This window comes from Amblyomma maculatum, chromosome 5, assembly GCF_055883805.1.
Source record: "Amblyomma maculatum isolate TAMU_Amacu chromosome 5, ASM5588380v1, whole genome shotgun sequence".
Classification (NCBI taxonomy): Eukaryota; Metazoa; Arthropoda; class Arachnida; order Ixodida; family Ixodidae; genus Amblyomma; species Amblyomma maculatum.
In genome coordinates, this window is record NC_139348.1 from 8,886,555 (window position 1) to 8,902,938 (window position 16,384).

At 50.1% G+C, this 16,384-nt stretch overlaps 1 pseudogene; it reads right to left on the reverse strand.

Moving 5' to 3' along the window:
* Positions 1–234: 234 nt before the first annotated feature.
* LOC146187730 (uncharacterized) overlaps positions 235–16,384 on the reverse strand; it is a 97,897-nt pseudogene continuing 81,747 nt past the window's right edge.

Sequence of the window (16,384 nt, forward strand, 5' to 3'; positions counted from 1 at the left end):
CCCTTAGTCCTCACAGAAAGCTAGTGTTCCCTTAAGCGGTCATTTAAACATCTGCCCGTCTGACCGATGTACGCCCTTCCACAGGTTAGGGGAACCTCGTAAACAACGCCCGTCCGACAACTAACATATGGGTTGGCATGACGCTTCACGCAGTCTTGCGTACTTTTCTCTTCGGACATGATAAGCGGGTGTAATGAGGCCAATTCGCACGTTGCAGAAAGCACCACGGGCACGTCATATTTCTTCGCCCACGTTCTTACAGTTGTGGGAAACCCTGTGAAGGTAGGACAGCAGCGCAGGCCTTCTTTTCTCCGACCGGCCACCCTCCTGGCACGGTCTGTCTTTCCGTTGAAGGCTCCGCCTTCTAGAATACGGGTCCGCGAGCGATGGTCTCGCCCGATGAGTGAAAACCAAGTCTTTCTTAAAAACACCGGTTTATTCCGGTTCAACAGAAAAGTTTAAAATAGAAAAGAAACAGCATTGGTCACAACTGCGCTGGAAACATGCCGTCGAAGTGCGCGACAATGGACTATGCAGAATAAAACGGAACATTGGTCAGGTCTTCACCGCGACAACACAAAACACACTGCGGCGCGGATAGGGCGAGTAATAGGGCCAAAGCGTTGATTACGGTACAAAAGCATTGCTACTCGCGTGGCAGCACTCACGCTAACACTCCTAAGGCTTTCTTGTAGGCGCCGCTTCAGTCTTTGCCTCGCAGGACTTAGCTCCGTCGTCCGTGTACATCCCGCCGGCTTGGGACGCTGCCACGCCGCCCCTCTGTGGCCGCCCTCCCGGCGAAAAAGCCCCGAGCCCTGCTGCCGACGCGCTTATCTACCCTCTGTCTCGCGCCGATAACATGCCGCCCCTGCTCCGGGCAGCTCGCTCATGCGTACTCACGCTGCCCGATAGGACACAAACACAAACAGAAAAAAGCGCGCGCGGTTTGAAACGCTAAAAGGGGCTGTGGGGCCCCACACTCCCCCCCCCCCCTCTCAAGACGGGACACCTCCCGAGGTGTAAAACAAAAATAACGCGGGATAAGGACGGAACTGGTACTGCTGCTGGCGGGGCGCATGCTTGGAGGTATCCGCCGAGCGTGGGTACCCGTAGTGCCTGGTAGGTCAAGTGGTTCTATGTGGCTAGTGGACGGCCGTGGTAAGCTCGGAGATCGGCCACGTTGACTGGTCCGGCTTCTAGACCACCCTGCACATGGCGAATAAAGTAAGAAAGCCGAGACGCGCGCTTTGTTATCGTGTAAGGGCCAGTCCATCGTGGAGCGAGAGAAGCAGCAAACCCTTTTGCTGCATCACTTAGTGGGTGCGTGCGGCGAAGGACTTTGTCGCCGACTGTGAATTCCAAAGGTCGCCTTCCCTTGTTGTACTGGTTACAGTGTTCCAGGCGGGCAAGGTCCAAGTTTTCCCTTGCCTCCTTCAGAGTCTCGGCCAAGCGGCTGGAAAGATCATGCGCAAATTTAGAATGGCTAAGACCCGGTAAATCAGAGCCATTCAGAGCATGCTCAATAGGGAACCTGAGCTCACGACCAAGGAGAATGGCCGCTGGCGTAAAACCTGTTGACCGGTTTACCGTGGTTCTTGTGGCGAAGGCCATCTCCTGGATACGAGCGTCCCAGTCCTTGTGCCGCTCCGTGAATGCCACCATCGTAGTCTTGAGATTTCGATTCACTCGCTCTGTAATGTTTGCTTGCGGATGGTAGGGCGTAGTCTTTTTGTGCTGCACGCCAAGAACTTTGCAAGTGGCAGTGAATATCCTACCGGTGAAATAAGTGTCATTATCAGTGATTGACTTTTCAAAACTCTCTTGAGAAGGTCGATAAGGTCTTTCCATCCTGACCGTCGTATTGCCGCTGGTGAACATCTCCAACGGCTCTCTGACAAACTTTCATGGAAGGACAAATCCCTCCTCCTACGACTTCGAATAGGCTGCACGTGGACTCCGTCCCGCATGTATGCCTGTGGCCGAGCTCCCAGCCCAGCATGTCCCTCTTGCGGCAATACTGGCACACTGGGACACTTGCTCCTCGTGTGTCCAGCCTCCGCTGGCCATCGCCAAAAACTTCTGAATGGCTATCGGAATCTTGGTCTCCCTGCTGATACGGAAGGGCAATTGCTCTTCCCAGCTCGGAACCAACTTTCTGCTCACCGGCTCCTCCTGATTTATCTGGAGGAGTCTGGCCTCAGCTCTGTTCTGTAGGCCTGCATGGGCCTATAGTGCTTCGTGTGGAAATGGCGGCGACATAGGCGGCGTCAGCAACCTTCCCCTCCTCAACCTTCCCCTAATCCCAACTTCCCCTTCCCCCTGGTCACCAAGAGTGATGCCACAAAGATGGCTAACATAAGACGTGACCAGTACCCCCTCCCCAAAAATAAACCATAGTCACCACCACCACCACCACCACCCCCTGAGCTGGGAAACCAAAGCGAGTGAATGTTTCTAGTAGCTTATCCCAAATTATTTTCGAGTCTAGCCTACTCAGGGGATACAATTCTACCCATTTCGAGAAATGATCAGTGATCACTAAGAAGTAGCGATTCCCTTTCGCTGATCTGGGATAGGGACCCTTTATGTCGCAAGCTACAATTTCCCATGGGTATCGGCTCTCTACAGGTTACATGAGGCCCGGTGGTTTCCCTCCCCTCGGCTTCGCGGTCTGGCAGGTATGACATGTGCGGACGAATGTCAGGACATCCCTTCTCATGCGGGGCCATGTTGCATAGCGACACAATTTGTCATATGTTTTCTTGCCATTGCTGTGACCTGCGAGGCGTGTATCGTAGAAGTACTCTAGAAAATGCTTGCGTAGGCACTTTGGAACGACCGCACGAAATGCGGCTCACCACTCTCGGTGTCCGCAGCAGGTATATACCGCAGGATCAAACCATGTTCTGCTTCCACATAGCTGTCGTAGCTTTCGCTAAGCGCCCGGCTCCCTGCAGGGTTGGCGCTGTTCAGGCTTTGGCGTATCTGGTTGCAATGGTCGTCTGAGAGCTGAGCGTCAAGGAGCTGTTGACGGGACACCAGTGTGCCCTAGGTGTCGGCAGGAGCTCTCACAGCATGGACCGCGGGTGCTCGCTCTCCCTCACCAGGAAGTGGAGCTCATGACAGGGCATCGGTCACTTTGTTGAAAGTGCCTCTTCTGTATTCTACCCTGTAATTATACTTTGGGAGAGCGATAGACCAGCGGGCTAGACGGCCAGCTGGATTTTGCAACCTTGAAAGCCACGATAGGGCCTGGTGGTCCGTCTTAATAGTGAATTCTGCGCCATCCAAATACATGTCAAATTTCTTGAGGGCAAACACAATCGCGAGACACTCTTTCTCCGTCACAGTATAGTTCCTTTCCGGTGCCGTCAGTGTATGACTAGAAAATGCCAATGGGCAAAGCTTTCCTCGATGTTCTTGAAGCAATACCGCCCCAATTCCGTACTCACTTGCATCCGTTTGTACTGTGAAGGTCTGGAAGCCGCAGGCGTGCACTATCCGCGATGGCTGCAGACAGTGAACGGAATGATCCTTGCTCGGCTTCTGTCCATTACCAGCGGGCACCCTTACGGAGGAGCTGATGGAGGGGTCGCGCCAGGTCAGCGCAGTTCGGGATGAAGTGGCGGTAGAATCCCACCATGCCCAGGAAACGCTGGAGGCTCTTTATGTTGGTTGGTGGTGGGAGCTGCAGAATGGCCTGAAGCTTCCCTTCAGCCGGGCGAACTGTGCCCTGTTCCACAATGAAACCGAGAAGGTTGATTGTGCTTGTCACCAACTGAACCTTGCCGGGGTTAATGGTGATGCCCGCATTCTGCATTCGTTGAAGGACATTCGTTAGATGAAGGAGGTGCTCTTCTAAGCTTTCTGAGAACACTACTAAGTCATCCATGTATTCCATAGTGTAGTTAAATTTAGCGTCTCCGAGCACAATATCCCTTACCCGTTGAAAAGTAGCAGGTGAATTCCACTACCCGAAAGGCAATCGCACAAATTCGAACCGTCCCCGGTGGCAAGTGAAAGCCGTTTTCTCAATGTCGCAGCGGTCAATCGGGATTTGCAGAAATCCCCTGCTGCAGTCATGAGTTGTAAAAAATTTTGGTGACCCAAGTGAGTACATGACAGAGTGAACAGACGGGAAATGGTAAGATTCTCGCACTGTCAAAGCATTCAGACGTCGATAATCGACACACAACTGTACTGTTTCATCCTTCTTAGGCTCGAGAACAACAGGAAACGCCCAGGGGTTCTTTGATGGTCTCATCGCACCGGTAGGCGCAATTTCGTCGAGGACCCCATCTAGCAGCGTTCCCTTGTGGACACTCAAGGCCTTGGATTGAATCAGATAGGACGAGCATCGCCGGTGTCGATCCTGTGGGTTAGTACGTTGGCCTTCCACGGAGCCTCCGTGAACATTGCTGCAAAGTGCTTGAGCATTGTCTCGATTCTGCTTTTTTCCGCTGGTGACCCAGTGAAGGAATTCAAAACGGTTAGAATACCACTTCCTGTGATATTGGCCGAATGGCCATTCGTGGGAAGCAACTGTGACTGTGGCTTTGCGGCCTTGGTCTTGAACTGAAATTCTTCTGTACCGGTGCCGTACCGGTAGGTTCCCTTACTAAGATCCATCACGATTCCTGCCTTCACTATGAAGTTACGGCCTTGTATGACTGGCCAGGATAGCCCGGGAAGGTGTAAGAAACGCTGTCTAATCTTTCGATCATTTATAGTAACTGTTAGGCGGGCTGCTCAGGTTGCGGGTACTATGGGAGTCGAAGCCATACGACGGTTAGTGTTTACACTCCGCAACCGGACACGGTTTGTCTCAAAGTAATTCTTCACCTGATCGCCGAAGACTGACACCGTAGACCCTGTGTCTAAAAGGGCTGGAAGTTCCAGTTAGGCCATTTTGACCAAGAACAGCGGGGTCTTGTCTTGTTGGCTTTCCTCAAAAGAAGTTGACGGGACTGAACTCACCGAGTGTTTGTAGGGTTTCTCGGGGTCTGCCTCATGCATAGCAGGTGGTGATGATGGCACCTGCATCAATGGCACCTGGGTCGAAGGCCCCTGGGTCCGTTCAGGCCAGAAAGGTAGCGACTGGATCAGCTCTCCCGGTGGTTGGCCACGTCTGTGCGGCCCGGCCGCTGGATGGTGTGATGACCAAAACACCCTCCCCTGCGTTGTCCTGGATCTGCGAGTCGTAGGACAAGTTGTGCCCGGGGGCGACACCCACTTCTCACCTGATGGCGACACCGTTGCACCCGAAGGTGAATCACACGTTGCACCCGGTGGTGACACCCACGTTGCACCCGTAGGTGACGTCAACGTTGCACCCTTAGGTGACACTCACATTCCACCCGGTGGTGACACCCACGCTGCACCCATAGGTGACGTCAACGTTGCACCCGGTGGTGACACCCACGCTGCACCCGTAAGTGACGTCAACGTTGCACCCGGTGGTGACGTCCACGCTGCACCCGTAGGTGACGTCCACGCTGCGCCCGGTGGCGACACCCACGCCGCGCCTGGTGGCGACACCCACGCTGCACCCGTAGGTGAATGGTAGCCGGCAGCCGCTGCAGGAGATGTCCGGAATTTGTGCGCTCTGACGTGGGGTGTCCCAACTGCTGCCACACAAGGGGTACCAGCGCCTGCGTATGGCAAGAAGACACGGGGCCCGTCTGACCTGTTACCCCATGAAATCGGCTCGTCACCTGAGTAGACGCATCAGGACTTGTGGCTCCGTGCAAGTCGCCAGCCCCGGTACGGCAGCCTGACGTCTCCAGGCTGCGTGCGTCCGATGATCCAGGCCACGCACAGGACGGCTCAAGGCAAGTCTCTGCAGGGGGAGGTGGTTTGTACTGGAGCTCCACCAGGAAAGATGCCTCGATGCGGGATGCTTCTCTAGCCATGTCATCGAAGTCCGCGAACTGGCGACGCCGGAGATATGGCTGGTACCTTGGATGGCACCGATGTATAGCATGAGCCACCTTCTCTGGTTCCGGAACTGCGGGATCTGCCCGCTCATGCAGCTCTTGCAAACTGCGCAAAAACTCTAGCAAACCCTCGTTTTCGCCTTGCGTCGTGGTGCAAAGCTCATCTTTCATACGGATGTCATAGTCAGGCGGCAAAAACTCTTCTCGAAAACGGTCTATAAAATCCTGCTTTGTTGTGAACGGCCGCTGTCTACGCCTCCAGGTTGCTGAGGAATCTACCAAAGCTACGGGAAGCACACGCGTTACCAGAGCGCTGTCCGAAATTGCCATTGCCATCTGATAATCGTCGATTTCATAAAGAAAATCGCAAACAGATTTCTTTTCGGCGTATCCTTCAAACCTTGGCACGGCCAAATTCAGCCGCAGCTGATTATAGCGATACAATGGAGTGGGCGTTTACGAAACTGCCTCGCTTCCTACCATTTCTCTGAAATGTGCCTTTGATTCAAGTAGCTCGAACAGGAGGCCAAGAATTCCGCTACAAATGTCCGACGGTTCGCTTTTCCTGTCTTCTGATTGCTCATCCCCGGAACCCGCCTGTGTGGGAGGCCGAACTGTCTCCGTTAAGTGGGCGCTTGCACCCGGTAAGTCCGACATCGCTATGCACGAAACTGCATGAGCCTCAAATTGCGACACTCGCGGGGCAAGCCACAGCTCGAGCAGAAATCACGTTGGGCGCCAAATGAAGGCTCCGCCTTCTAGAATACGGGTTCGCGAGCGATGGTCTCGCACGACGAGTGAAAACCAAGTCTTTCTTAAAAACACCGGTTTATTCCGGATCAACAGAAAAGTATAAAATAGAAAAGAAACAGCATTGGTCAAAACTGCGCTGGAAACATGCCGTCGAAGTGCGCGACAATGCACTATGCAGAATAAAACGGAACATGGGTCAGGGCTTCACCGCGACAACACAAAACACACTGCGGCGCGGATAGGGCGAGTACAAAGCGTTGATTATGGTACAAAAGCATTGCTACTCGCGTGGCAGCACTCACTCTAACACTCCTAAGGCTTTCTTGTAGGCTCCGCTTCAGTCTTTGCTTCGCAGGACTCCGTCCCGTTGTCCGTGTACATCCCGCCGGCTTTGGACGCTGCCACGCCGCCCTTCTGTGGCCGGCCTCCCGGCGAAAAAGCCACGAGCCGTGCTTCCGACGCGCTTATCTACCCTCTGTCTCGCGCCGATAACATGCCGCCCCCGCTCCGGGCAGTTCGCTCATGCGTACTCGCGCTGCCCGGGCGGACACCAACACAAACAGAAAAAAGCGTGCGTGGTTTGAAACGCTAAAAGGGGCTGTGGGGCCCCACACCATAAGAGCTTCTCTGCCACAGTGGCAATGACAGTAATAGAGAAACGAGCTTTCACCAACCTATTGGCCTGATTACTGAGGCTCGCATCTATTAGGAGCACGCGAGATTTATCCAAGGCGCCTTGCATACAACAAGATGCGATAGCCGGTTCCCAAACGGTAACAGGTCTTTCTGGGCCCTTGGTGAGTACATCCAACATACGTGATTTGGTGTTAAAGTCAAGTAATATCTAAAAACTGTAGTTTGTCATCCTCCGGAAGTTCTTGGGTAAAGCTTAGACCCTTCCCGGGTTGTCTAAAAAGGGTTAAAATCTCTTCCACTGTCACAGTGCGGGGCACATTAGGTTGATGTTTAACAAAAACCAAATAATAATAATAATAATATTAATAATCACCATTATCATCATCAGCAGCCTGATTATACCCACTGCAGGGCGAAGGCCTCTCCCATATTTTTCCACTTAACCCGGTTTTGTGCTAGCTACGTCCACTTGACCCTTGCGAACTTCTTAACCTCATCCGCCCACCTAAATTTCTGCCGCTCCCTGCTACCCTTTCCTTCCCTTGGAATCCAGTTTGTTACCCTCAGCGACCATCGGTTATCCTCTCTTCGCCCTACATGTCCTGCCCATGTCCATTTCTTCTTCTTAATTTCTACTAGAATGTCGGTAACTTGAGTTATTTCTCTGACCCACTCTGCACGCTTTCTATCTCTTAATGTTACCCCTACCATTTTTCGTTCCATAGTCCTCTGGGTTGTCCTCAACTTAAGTAGAACTCTCTTGGTTAGCCTCCACGTTTCAGCCCCATAGGTGAGTACAGGCAAGATACAACTGTTGTATACTTTCCTCTTGAGCGATACCGGTAAGCTGCTAGTCATAATCTGCGAGTGCTTGCCAAATGCGCTCCATCCCAATCTTATTCTTCTTGTTATTTCCTTTTCGTGGTCCGGATCTGCGGTTACTACCTCTCCTAAGTAGACATATTCGCCTACTACTTCCAGTATTTCGCTACCTAATGTAAACTGCTGTTCCTTCCTGAGGCTGTTGAACATTACCTTAGTCTTCTGCATATTGATTTTCAAGCCTGCCTTTCTACTTTTCCTGTCTAGGTCATCAATCATTATTTGCAGTTCATCCCCCGAGTTGCTTAGCAAGGCAATGTCATCAGCAAATCGCAGATTACTGAGGTATTCTCCATCTACCCTTATCCCTAACTGCTCCCATTCCAAGTCTCTGAACACTTCCTCTAAACAAGCTGTGAATAGTACTGGGGAGATTGTGCCTCCTTGCCTAACACCTTTCTTTATGGAAAAATTCCCATAAAATATTAATAATGATAGTCATCAACATATCGAAAAACTTTCAGAATTACTTCGTCGTCAAAAAGGCGCGCCAGACCACAGTCAATGACAGATAAAAAGATTTCAGCCAGTACTGGTGCTACACACGAGCCATTTCAAATGCCGTTACGCTGAACAAAGTAGTGGCTGTTAAAGGATACAAAGATTGAGATAAAATAAATATCAAGGTGACCTAAAATTGTTCAGCGGAAAACCGCGCGTGTTTTGAAAAGCAATCACACCCGTACTTTTAATACAAGACATGACGGCACAAAACAGTGCCATCGTGGGGAATAGAAAAAAACAAATTTTCTACGTCAATCGAAAACGCAAACACTAAAGATGACCCCTCCTGCAGGTACGCAACAATATCTCCCGAGTTTCTCGTCGAGTAAGGGTGTTCAACAACCAAAGCCTTTAAACTGCTTTAAATAAACCTGCTAAGCTCACGTTGCCAAGTGTTTCTTTCACTAACTATGGACCTGACGGGCTTGACCAATTTTTGGGTTTTTACAGTAAAGAACAATTCTAAACTATCGCTGCTATTAACAGCTGTCGACAGCTTTCCCTATCCAAGGTCCTTGCAGAGCTCAAAGGCTAAGGTCTTTACATTGGATACCTTTACGTTCTTCGGAATGAAGCTCTTATCAACTGCTTGAGCGGTTTTTTCCACAAACATTCCTGAAGGCGGGAGGACGAATCCTTCCTCCTTGCCAGCTTGTAGAAGGAACCGGTTGTAGTCCTTGAAGAAGGTCACAATTTCACCGATGTCTTCAGGCTGGCAGCTCACGGTACTCCGAGGCTTAGTTGCAGTCCGTAGAAGGATTTCAACACCGTCGAGTAGACACCGCTCCTGATCCTCGTCTGAAGCCCTACGTGTCACTCGCCGGATAAAAGATAGCAGCTCGTGCTCAAGAACGTAAATGTATCCGAAGAACGTGAAGGTATCCGTGGTAAAGACCCTAGTTTTTGAGCTCTGCAAGGACCTTGGATTGGAAAAGCGGGATTAGAAAAGTTTTACGCCCAGTAGCGTTGTACTCCTGGGAATGCTGGCCATCCACCGTGGCCGTCGGGAACAAGTTGCAGACTGCAGATGTGAAAATGCTCCACTGGATGGATGCCTCCACTTTGATGGATCGGCAACGCAACGAGCACATTCGACGTCGATGAGGTGTTACGCCAATCGTTGATAAAATTCGGGAAAGTCGCGGGCACGTCCGCCGCGCGAGCGATGGAGCCATGGCTGCCTTCAACTTGAAGGTAGACGGAAAACGGCCAATTGGCCGCCCGAAGATTGTGAAACGCGACCATCGGACAAGCGGCCACAACCAGGACGGAGGAAGCTGATCAGGGCCGTCGACCGCAAAGCGCGATAAGGCGTCGCTGATGATGATTAGAACCGAGTCTAAACGGATTGAATATTTATGTTGGCATTCGCTGCTTGTACGAATAATCCTGCAAAAGGACTAATAGTTCGATTAACTGAAGTATAATTTCAACACTCCATAACACTGCTGCTTAAACCTTCTAGGGTTTAAACCAACAGCCGTAGAAGACGCCGTTAAATACACAAAAGGGTTGTAACGCAGCAAGAAATCTACTTGGCCTTCAATTTACTTGTTAGAAAAATTACCATTTGCTTTTGGGGACGAAAATGACTAAACTACAGCCAGATGACATGAGAATCACACGAACGAGCCATAGTCTCTCATCAAGGACAGGCTTGCTGAACCATGCCGACCTGCCTTAATGACTCTTTGAACCTTATCTGTGTCATAACAGGAATGGGCGGCATAGAGCTGCGGATTTGAACCAAGGATGCCGACCTCACCAACCTGCCAACTCTATAGCTTATCAATAAATCAATCAATCAATTCAGCCCACGCAGGCGGGGCGTGCCCTGTTTCTGGAAAGCTCCTCAATGAAAAAGTACGGCGGGTCGTAATCAAATATCAGGCGAAAGCATATCTTTCCTTATGCTTCTTTCTTGTGACCGGAAATTGTGTTCAAAGCGGAAAGCTGGGCGAGTCGGTGCTTAGATTTAACAGACACAGCTCGAGTTCACAGGGAGGAAGGGAGAACACAGACACCAAAAACCCTAGTACGAATTTAAATTATGACTAGAAAAATTGGTTTTCTTTAGCGAAGTGTCATACGTCCGATGTACCCATTCGATTCTCGTAAAGATATGGTGGACGTCGATGTAGGCTCATGGCTAAACGCACGTCGAGCGTAGCACGTATATCCGCAATCCGCTTGGTATACGCCTGAATGAATCATTATCTCATGCAGCTAGCCTTGGCGACTCTCGATGAGATGCTTCAAGGGTTAGCCCATTCTAACATAGTTGCAGATCACGGTCTCCACTCAGGACTTTGTGCGGCGAGCGCGCACAGCCAAAGGCGACGCGACGTACTGCACCATGCTGGCATCGTGATACGCACATTAACGAGCAGCTTTCGCTTCGCACTAAACTATCACCTCGATCTGGCCGTAATGCGAGCGAGCTATTCCTAGCATTTACGCTGTCTTAGGTCCTGCATCGACCTCCGAAGATCGAGCGCCGGCCCAACACACACACCTCGCCGTGCCGAACACTCGGCCGTCCAAAGCATGCAATGCGCAGTAATCTATGTGAAATGCTATGCTCCTTCCTCACATGCAGACAGAAGAAATAGGATGTTTCTAGTTAAATCCTACCTTCAGATTCTACCTCAGAGCCTTGGCAAAATGCATGCCGAATGTACTCGAGGCCCACGCTGCGACAGTGGCGAGCTGCATGTCGAGGCGAAAACCCGCTGCACCGCAGTACACGACTGCACAACCGAAAAGCCAGAAGCACGAATCATCCGCTTCGCTACGAACAGCATGTTCTTTGGTATTTAGGGGAAGACTAAACAAGTGATCAGCCTGTATCTTTCTCTAGTCGTTGAATTTTGCGTACATGAAATTTAAACCCCGCATGCGTGATGTTAGCCTGACCCGAATGGACTCCGCTTTCACACTAGCGGAATATATGCGACGCCGGACTTCGGTACGCGGTAGAAAAAGTGCGCTGCACATTTAGTTGCAGAATCCGATCTTAGAATTTTGAAGAGGTTGCCATGCAAGCGATCTTTGCTACAACTATTCCATGTTTCTACGGCTGGCCCACTCTGTGGCGCATGAATGCAGTCGAGTACGCGCCCTCCTCCGTGCGTTGACCGGCTGTGCGGAACTCCCCTCGATCGCGTTGTCGTTTTATTTTCGTGCCTGCTTTCATATCGAGTTTTGATGGGTGCAAAATAAACGTGATTTGTCGCCAAGCACTTGTTCTGTGAATCTTGCGTTTTTGATGCAGCGTCGAACGTACTACGTCAGCGCGCTCTCAACTGAAACATGCAGTTGCACGATAAATATTCTACTTCCGAGGGGCTACAAGCTGCTGTACAGCATTACGGGATTTTTTTATTCAACATTTTCACTCCAGGTTGTCTTCAACAAAAAAAGCGGGCAGATGCTGAAAAAACAATTCAGCACTCCAGTCAAAACCAAACACCCGCACGTCTTTAGAGATTTGTAAAATTGCTTCCACTGTCTTTACAATTATGCTAGAATTTAGAAAAGGTCACTTTACGATTGCTAGGACATTAGAGCCGCGTGACAGAGCTGTCATGGGAATAAGGACCACTCCAGACAAAAGGCTTCTCATATAGTATAGCTAACCAAGGTATACCTAACAGCATTGTGTTGATTTTTTATGGCGCATAAGCTACTAATGCTGCCATGCGCCAAGAACAAGGTTTAATATATTTTTTTTGCATAATGACTGCAGTGTTCTTTAGGATTCAGCTTGTTTAGGAACATTCTTTTTTTAGGAAAACAAAAATGCTGGGAATTCGGGCTAGTGCAGTCTCTCCTAGGATCATGCTGGGATGGAAAGGGATCTGTTGCCAAAATTTTACAAAATGTTTTCCTCTTAATTTTTTGCATCTGGTGCATATGAAAGTAAGATATGATTTATTGCTACTTCACCTCCCCTCTTTGCATATTGCTTTGTCCTCTTTCATATCTATGAAGCTCTGTGTCAGTTGTGGGTGTGTCTTTCGCGAAGACGGCCTAAGATGTCCTCTATGATAAGTTTTTAATGACTGCATGATTTTCATTCCTTGATGACAGGTTTGACAAAGCTTAGTTTATTGTTTATTCCAGTGTTCCAAACATTCTGCCGTTTCACTCTCAAATTTCTTTGTGCAAGCTCCAAGGTTTCTTTATGCAGTATATCCCCCCTCTGTAATTTATTATTGCAGCTAGGTAACCTGGGTATTTCTCCTCAGCACCTTTCAAGACAGCTGTGCCGCGTTCATAAAGTGTAGGCCTTCTGACGACAAGTCATAGAAATAAATGAGACTCACAATCATGAGCTATCTAAGGTATGGATATGTGTCCATCGCTCAGTGGAATGGTGTCAGCACGCTGTTAGAACAGGTCTTGTAACAACAACCGCTATCTGATGCGTGTCCTTTAATAGGGTGTCATGTAACTGCAGGCATTGACAGAACTCTTGATTATGGTATGGGATGATGCTGCCCTTGCATAAATATAGGTATACATTTCAGAATATCCAGTGCACCCCTTGACCGTTTGCCACCAATATTTGTGTAAAATTGTCTTTTTCATGCATGTTAACCAGCATGATTAAAGACGGACACTGTGCACAATAAAACGTCCCACGAGCCAAATGTCACGAGGCCAGATGAGATGGCAGCAGCTGCTAACTCGAGCTTGCAAAGTTACATTTTGAAATATGTTCTGGGACATTTCAGCTCCGAGTAAGAAAGGTTACACCTAGGTCGTCTAGGCACATTTGTACATTTTGGTTAGCACAAGCCTTACGGAGGTCTACGTCAAGTTGTCTTTATCATGACACGGCAGCCTATGACTGCATGCGTGAGATAATACAGACATGAATTAAGGAATTAGTGATTCGTGTATAGCAAAGTTCATGTACAGTGGGTATAAAATGTGGTATACTCCATGCGTTACGAGAAAACTGCCTGCCAGATTTTTCAGACGGAGAAGCAGTTATCTCCGAGATATGCATTACCTACCCTGCTTGATTGGAGGAGGTCAGTTTATATCCCCATTCCAAAGAAAGGCAGTGCCAAAGATTGTTCCAACTACCGCACGATCGCGCTTATTTCGCATGCTAGCAAGGTGATGTTGAAAATCCTCCAAGGTAGGCTGCAGCAGTACGTGGATAGGGAGCTCCCGGACGTGCAAGCTGGGTTTCGCAAGGGCAGAGGAACTAGAGACCAAATTGCTAACCTTCGCTGGATCATGGAAAAAGCAAGAGAGTTCCAGAAACCCATCTACTTCTGCTTTATTGATTATGCGAAAGCGTTTGACTGCGTAGATCACAGCAGATTGTGGCAAGCTCTCCAAGAGATGGGAGTTCCAATTCACCTCATCTGTCTCCTCAGGAACCTTTATGAAGGGCAAGAGGCCACAGTCAGAACTGGGCATGGTCTTACTGATTGGTTTCCGATTGAGAAAGGGCTGAGGCAAGGCTGCATACTGTCGCCTTGCCTATTTAACCTATATGCAGAGTGCATCATGAGGAAGGCCGGTCTGGACGAGTCTTCAGCTGGAGTGAAGATTGCTGGAAAACGTATCAACAACCTTAGATATGCAGATGATACCACTTTAATGGCAGAAAGTGAAGTGGAACTCAAGAGACTTCTGATGCGCGTACAAGAAGAGAGTGAGAAGTTTGGTCTTAAACTGAACATTAAAAAGACGAAGATCATGGCGTCTTGCCCTATCAAGTCTTGGAGCATCAATGGACAAGAAGTGGAAGCTGTGACAGATTTTCTGTTCTTGGGCGCCAAGATTACCTCGGAAGGAGACTGCAGCCATGAAATTAGGAGACGCCTGCTTCTGGGAAAGAGAGCAATGGTTAGCCTTGACCGCCTAGTAAAGAGCAGAGACATTGGTCTGCCAACCAAGATCCGTATAACCCGTGCTATGGTCTTTCCAGTTGTGATGTATGGATGCGAGAGTTGGACTGTGAAAAAGGCTGACCGCCGAAGAATTGACGCGTTTGAATTGTGGTGCTGGCGAAGACTCTTAAGAGTTCCGTGGACTGCCAGAAGATCAAATCAGTCGATATTGTCGACCATAAACCCTGACTGCTCATTGGAGGGTCAAATTCTAAAGTTAAAGCTCAGCTACTTTGGTCACCTGATGAGAAGAGAGGAGTCGCTGGAGAAAGATTTGATGTTGGGAAAGGTTGAGGGTCGCCGGAGAAGGGGTAGGCAGCGAACGCGATGGTTAGATGGCATTCTCGAGGCATTGCAGATGAAGCTATGTGATGTTAAGAAGATAGTGAGAGACCGGAAAGCGTGGCGTGACATGGTCCTTAGGGTCACGAAGAGTCGGACACAACTGAACGACTAAACTGAACTGACCCTCCTTGATATTGCCGCGAAACCTTCAAAACTGTATTTGTTTTTTTTTTTAACAGCCGCAGCCTTGCGGCCTTATTACCGTGATTTTGGCACGCGTATCAATTCTGTATGCAGTGTTCATGCTCGTGTCGCGATACGACGGGTTGTCATTTCCTTTGACGCGAAAGATGCGCCGAGGTCTGTCTCGAAGATTCCGATCACTTGCGTATGTTTCCACAATGTTCCAGGGTGTACTAGTGGCAGTTTGCGACGTCATCTGGATTGTTCTGAGCCGCCTTTAAATTGAGCGTTGACGAATGTGACGGGCATTCTTTGTTCGACGATCGACGAGCACGTTTGTTCTTCCTGCTGTCGCTATCGAGCAACCACCTGCCCGTCAGCCAGCTTGCCCTGGGCCCGTGCCATTCGCCGTCGGGTACCGGGAGCGGCCAGCGATGGGCACTCGAGCCCCCAAACTGCCGCACCGACGCCTCCCAAGGCGCACTGTTTCTTCTTAGTGGCTCCGGAAGGAGCTTCGACTCGTGACGTCGTCATTGACGCCGTCGAGGAAGTAACTGGTGCTGACGGCGTGCTGTATCTGCAGCACCTCGGCGGCCTCAAGTACCTCGTGTGCGTGCGGTCCTCAGAACACGCCATGAAGTTGTCTGCATCTGGAGCTGTACACCTCGGGAATCAACGTGTGCCGGTAGAACCTGTGGGCCCACCGGTTGTCTTCGTCACAGTCTATCGACTGGACCCTTACGTGTGCGACGATGTCCTGATTGCAGCTCTGGCGCCGTACGGAAAACCCCGTGGTGTTCAACATGTGAATTTTAAGGGCAACCCAAGCAAGTTCACGGGCAACAAGGGTGGTTCGGTTAGAAATGCTCACCCCGGTACCGAACTTCATGACTATCCAAGGCCACAAAGTTATGCTCGAGTACCGTGGTATGAAGCGAGTTTGCGCGAAGTTCAATTTGGCGGGCCACATGGCGGCGGCTTGACACTGAGATGTGAGCGCTGCGCCGTCTTCGGACACATGACTGAGGGCTGCACAGCCCCATGCCAACGATGTGGTGGGCGACATGCTACCGTGGACTGCACCCAGCGCAGGACATATTTAGCGGTGATACAAGAACTAGGAGCGGTTCGGGACGAACGCACTATTATAAATGAGCCCGGCAACGTTTACCCAGCTGACGCCACCCGGGCACTACAGAGAGCCTAAACACCCAGCATTACTTGCTACAACCCACCAGTGGTTCCTGAAATCAATGAAACGGCGAAAGATTCACCCCCGGAAAAGCTGGC